Raw genomic sequence first — 5,719 nt, 5'->3', positions numbered from 1 at the left:
GCTTTTGAGCAAGATGTCATCTCAGGATTCCGACGGAGAGAGCTATGTCTCACATCTCGTCGCTGACCCAAAGACCTATGGGGATCTATCTCCTTGTGGTCGAACTACGAATGATGAAGAGGATGCTCATTTGATAAGGATCAATGATTCAAGTTCGGAGGAGAAGGATGTCCCTCTACCTCAACTTGGGGATATGCCCGTGAAGTTTAAGAAGTCTAGTCTTCCTAAGAGGGCTAAACTGTCTAACAACCGATCTATTCCTTCTCATTTTCGGCAGAAAAGCAAAGGAGGTTTATGTTACAAGATCTTGAAGCTGGAAATGGAAGTCGATGATTTAAAGGAGGAAATTGCACTTCTCAAATACAATATGAATAAGCTGAAGGCACAACTAACTCCATCATCACCACCCCCGAAGAAAGATATATAATCACATGGGTATGGGCACTCCCCTTGGCAACCGCCAAGCTTGGGGGAGGTGCCCCGGTATCGTATAACCATCACACTCCTATCTTTACCATTTTTCTTTGTTCGATCCTTTTGGTATTATCTTGATCTAGTAGAATAAAGTTTTAGTATGATTTAGTTCTGAGTTTTGCTTTATGATCCTTCTATGTAATCGAGTCCATGAGCTATATATAATAAATATTAGTGTCAAGGGCTTGATTATGTTGCTATGATCTTGAGAGAATAAAAGAAATAATAAAAATAAATAAAGAGATCGTATTGATCTTATGGAGAGTGATAACTTCACATATATATAGTATGATGAATAAAAGTTGTTGAGAGTTGATAAACATAGTTTTGGTCATCGTTGCAATTAATAGGAAGTAATAAACAAAGAGAGGTTTTCACATATAAATATAATATCTTGTACATCTTTTATGATTATGAGCACTCATTAAAGTATGACATGCTAAAGAGTTGATGTTGGACAAGGAAGACAACGTAGTGGGTTATGTTTTCTTATATCCGAAATAAAGTATATAGTCATGGATCATCCACCATGTTGAGCTTGCCTTTCCCCCTCTTGCTAGCCAAATTCTTTGCACCAAGTAGAGATACTACTTGTGCTTCTGAATACCCTGAAACCCAGTTTTGCCATGAGTGTCCACCATATCTACCTATGGATTGAGTAAGATCCTTCAAGTAAGTTGTCATGTTGCATGAAATAAAAATTGCTCTCTAAATATGTATTATTTATTAGTGTGGAGAAAATAAACTTTATACAATCTTGTGATATGGAAGCAATAAAAGCGATGGACTGCATAATAAAGGTCCATATCACAAGTGGCAATATAAAGTGACGTTCTTTTGCATTAAGATTTCGTGCATCCAACCATAAAAGCACATGACAACCTCTGCTTCCCTCTGAGAAGGGCCTATCTTTTACTTTTTGTCGTTTACCTTACAGGAGTCATGGTGATCTTCACCTTTCCTTTTTACATTTTATCCTTTGGCAAGCACATTGTGTTGAAAAGATCCTGGTATATATATCCCATTGGATGTAAGTTAGCATGAATTATTATTGTTGACATTACCCTTGAGGTAAAATGTTGGGAGGTGACACTATAAGCTCCTATCTTTCTCTGTGTCCAATTAAAACTCCATACCCATAAGTATTGCTGCGTGTTAGAAATTATGAAAGACTAAATGATAGTTGAATATGTGGACTTGCTGAAAAGCTCTTATATTGACTCTTTCTGATGTTATGATAAATTGCAATTGCTTCAATGACCGAGATCATAGTTTGTTAGTTCTCAATGAAGTTTTTGATTCATAATTGTGAATAGATTGTTACTTGAGCATAAGAAATCATATGACAATATATATATGTTGTTGTTATAAGAATCATCATGATGCCCTCATGTCCGTATTTTATTTTGTCGACATGTCTCTCTCAAAACATGTGGACATATTTTGTCGATATTGGCTTCCGCTTGAGAACAAGCGAGGTCTAAGCTTGGTTGAGTTGATACGTCCATTTTGCATCATGCTTTTATATCGAAATTTATTGCTTTATGGGCTGTTATTACACGTTATGTCACAATACTTCTGCCTATTTCTCTTATTTAACAAGGTTTACATGAAGAGGGAGAATGCCGACAGCTGGAATAAAAGACTGGAAAAGGAGCAAATATTAGAGACCTATTCTGCACAACTCCAAAAGTCCTAAAACTTCACATATGTTATTTTTGGAATTAATAAAAAATACTAAGCGAAGAAAGTACCAGAGGGGGCCCACACCCTGGCCACGAGGGTGGGGGCGCGCCCTACCCCCCTAGGCCCTCCCCCTGCCTCGTGGGCCCCCTGGTAGGCTCCGTACCCATCTTCTTCTATATGAAGTCTTTTACCCTGGAAAAAATCATAAGCAAGCTTTTGGGAAGAAACTCCGCCGCCACGAGGCGGAACCAATCTAGGGCTCCGGCAGAGCTATTCTGCTGGGGAAACTTCCCTCCGAGAGGGGGAAGTCATCACCAACGATCCTGTCATCAGGAGGGGGTCAATCTCCATCAACATCTTCACTAGCACCATCTCCTCTAAAACCCTAGTTCATCTATTCTATCCAATCTTTGTCCCAAAGCCTCAGATTGGTACCTTTGGGTTGCTAGTAGTGTCGATTACTCCTTATAGTTGATGCTAGTTGGTTTATTTGGTGGAAGATCATTGTAACATCCCAAATTTTCAATTTGGAATGTTATACATAGATCATCATTGCATATCATATTTTTGTTGCATTTTTGGCTCGATCCTAGAAATTCTACGCAACTCAAGGACCCACGGAGAGAGTTGGGAATTTCATTATTTTCTTATTTGAGTTTTTCTCAAATTTTGAAAATAGGATCATTTGATTTTATTTATTTTGTCTTCAACTATTTCCACTACCAAAATTTCAGAGAGGGAATAAAATGACTTTCCCAAAATAAAGAAATAATGAAGATTTAATAAAAAAATCAAATAGGATTTATTTTGGAGCTTTTCGCCTTTTTATTTGAATTAAGGAAAAATGCGCGTTTTTCAAAATTGCATTTAGGCCCCAAATAAATGTTCATCTTGTCCGGCTTGATTTTAGAAGCCGGGGAAAATTTATTTCGGAAATTTTGGAGTCCGTTTAGTATTTATTTTTATTTTTTTTCTTCTGCGCGGAACTATTTAAAAAAAACGCAACCGACCTACAGGCCGTGCCCGAGCGGGACTCCGCTCGGGGGGCACTATATATAGTGCCGCCCCGGCGCCCCCAGGCCCAGCCACCCCACCCCGCCAGCCCGCCAGCCACTGCCGCCCACACCCGCGCCAAACCCTAACCCTAGCTAGCCGCCGCCGTCGTCGCCAGCCGCCGCCGCCAGACTCGTCGGACTTCGCCGGAGCCGCTGCCGCCGCCTCGCCGACCCGCCGCCCGAGGTTCGCCGCCGCCTCGATCCGCGTGCCGCCAGTTTTTTATAAAAACCGAGCGGGTTTTTCTTTGGTTTTTCGTTAGATCGGTTTTTATTTTCGGTTTAGTTTAATTAGCGAGCGTTCGCCCGTTCATTCGTTTTAACGAACGTGTTCGTCAGATTAGTTTAGTTAACGAACGTTCGTTCGTTGACCCGATCATCGTTTTTCTTTTTCTCCGATTTAATCCGCGATTTTTCTGATCGTGATTCCTGATCTGATTTTCATTTTAGTATAACTTTTCGCTTGTTTATCGGAATCAGGCGATTCAAGCGCGTGGAGTTTCGTCTCGAAACCCTCTTTCCGAATAATCAACTTAAAGAAGTTTTTGCTTCTGTAAAATTTGACTTAGATCCAGATTAGTAAACCGAAGTTGTTTTCTTTCGCCGTTTGACTTTCGTTGCTTTATTTGATTTGGTTCTTTTTGCAAACCAGAGTTCTTAAGTTGAACATTCTGGTTAGATCTATTATTCGAGTTTTACCTGTGCATTATATGAGTACTTATTGTATGCTTGTTTGTTTGTCTACGATAGAATACCCGGAGTGTGCCGCCTGTTACTTCGAGTCTCTAGGTTTCGCGGATCATCAGCAAGGCAAGTAACACTTGATCATACCTTTCTACTACCCAGTTTTATGCATTAGATCAATCCTCAAACATTGCATGATTAGGGTCTAATTAAATTTTGGGATGGGAAGTAGATGAGGTAGTACCTATTACCTGTTTTATTATCAAACCTTTGGGAGTTACTTCTACGTTTGCTTATTATGCCATGCTATGCTAGTAGACGTGGATTGGGTGAGTTTATCCATGACAGATGTGAGATTGTTAATTAATGGTTTATTTAAGGTGGCAACTTAAACACACATCTGGGTGGATTGAGGCACCTGGTTTCTATCAGGACTTGCCTGTATTTCTTCGGACCGTCACCCTGGCTCGAAGGGATCATGAGATTGTTCAAACTAGAAACTTACGTGTACAGCCACAAGCCATTATGGGCTCTGGCATAGTTGACTAAGTTGTGCGAACTCTTACGGGTAGACTAGCAGATGTAGGGGAAAGTAGGCGTACCGGTCTACCCACATGTAAGGTGCTAGTGCTTCCGAAAGACTATGTCTCGGTCATCCATTTCTCAAACATCATGTAGTGCGAGGAATCAAATGGAGGCGATCGAGTCTTGTGGGGAAAAGTGCACAAACCTCTGCAGACTGTACAAACTAATCATGGTTAGCCGTGTCCCCGGTTATGGACGTTTTGAGTATCTAGTACTTGGATATCATGTGAATCTCATCATGTTACTCTAATTTAATATTGTTGGGTTTTAATGAGTACTTTTAATTGGGATTGAGAATGCTGTCAACCATTCTCAATGTTTAACAACCACCATGATAGTTAAATAAATTTATTCCTTTGCAGTAGGGAAAAATTGGCTTTATACAAAACTATACCCATAGAGCTTTCCACCAGCCAAATATGCATGTAGTATAGTTTATTCCATTGTTATTCTCTATGTGTTACATGCCAGCATATTTCATGTGCTGACCCGTTTTCGGTCTGCAACGTTTCATGTTGCAGACTTTTCAGACGACGAGTAAGGTCCTTTTAGGTCGTGGTTCTATACTCAGTGATGCCGTTGGAGTTGATGGACTCGCTTATCTTCCAAGACTTCCGCTGTTATCGTTTTTAGATGGCCTTAAGCCATATTTATTTCAATAAGTTCTCTTTTGAGACATTCGATGTAATAAGTGTGTGATTGCTACTCTATTATAAATCCTCCAAGTACGGTGTGGTGTCAGCATTACTGATCCAGGGATGACACTGAGCACAAAGATCAGACTGTTTGAGGTCTGGTCGCTACAAGGTGTTGGGGAACGTAGTAATTTCAAAAATTTCCTACGCACACGCAAGATCATGGTGATGGCATAGCAACGAGAGGGGAGAGTATTGTCCATGTACCCTCATAGACTGTAAGCGGAAGCATTATGACAACGCGGTTGATGTAGTCGTACGTCTTCACGATCCGACCGATCCAAGTACCGAACGTACGGCACCTCCGAGTTCAGCACACGTTCAGCTCGATGACGATCCCCGGGCTCCGATCCAGCAAAGCGTCGGGGATGAGTTCCGTCAGCACGACGGTGTGGTGACGATGATGATGTTCTACCGGCGCAGGGCTTCATCTAAACTCCACGACGATATGACCGAGGTGGAATATGGTGGAGGGGGGCACCGCACACGGCTAAGGAACGATCCGTAGATCAACTTGTGTGTCTATGGGGTACCCCCCCCCCC

The sequence above is a fragment of the Triticum dicoccoides genome, chromosome 6B, assembly GCF_002162155.2.
Source record: "Triticum dicoccoides isolate Atlit2015 ecotype Zavitan chromosome 6B, WEW_v2.0, whole genome shotgun sequence".
In the NCBI taxonomy this organism is placed as follows: Eukaryota; Viridiplantae; Streptophyta; class Magnoliopsida; order Poales; family Poaceae; genus Triticum; species Triticum dicoccoides.
The sequence above is the reverse complement of the archived record's forward strand: the minus strand, read 5'-3'. Positions refer to the sequence as shown.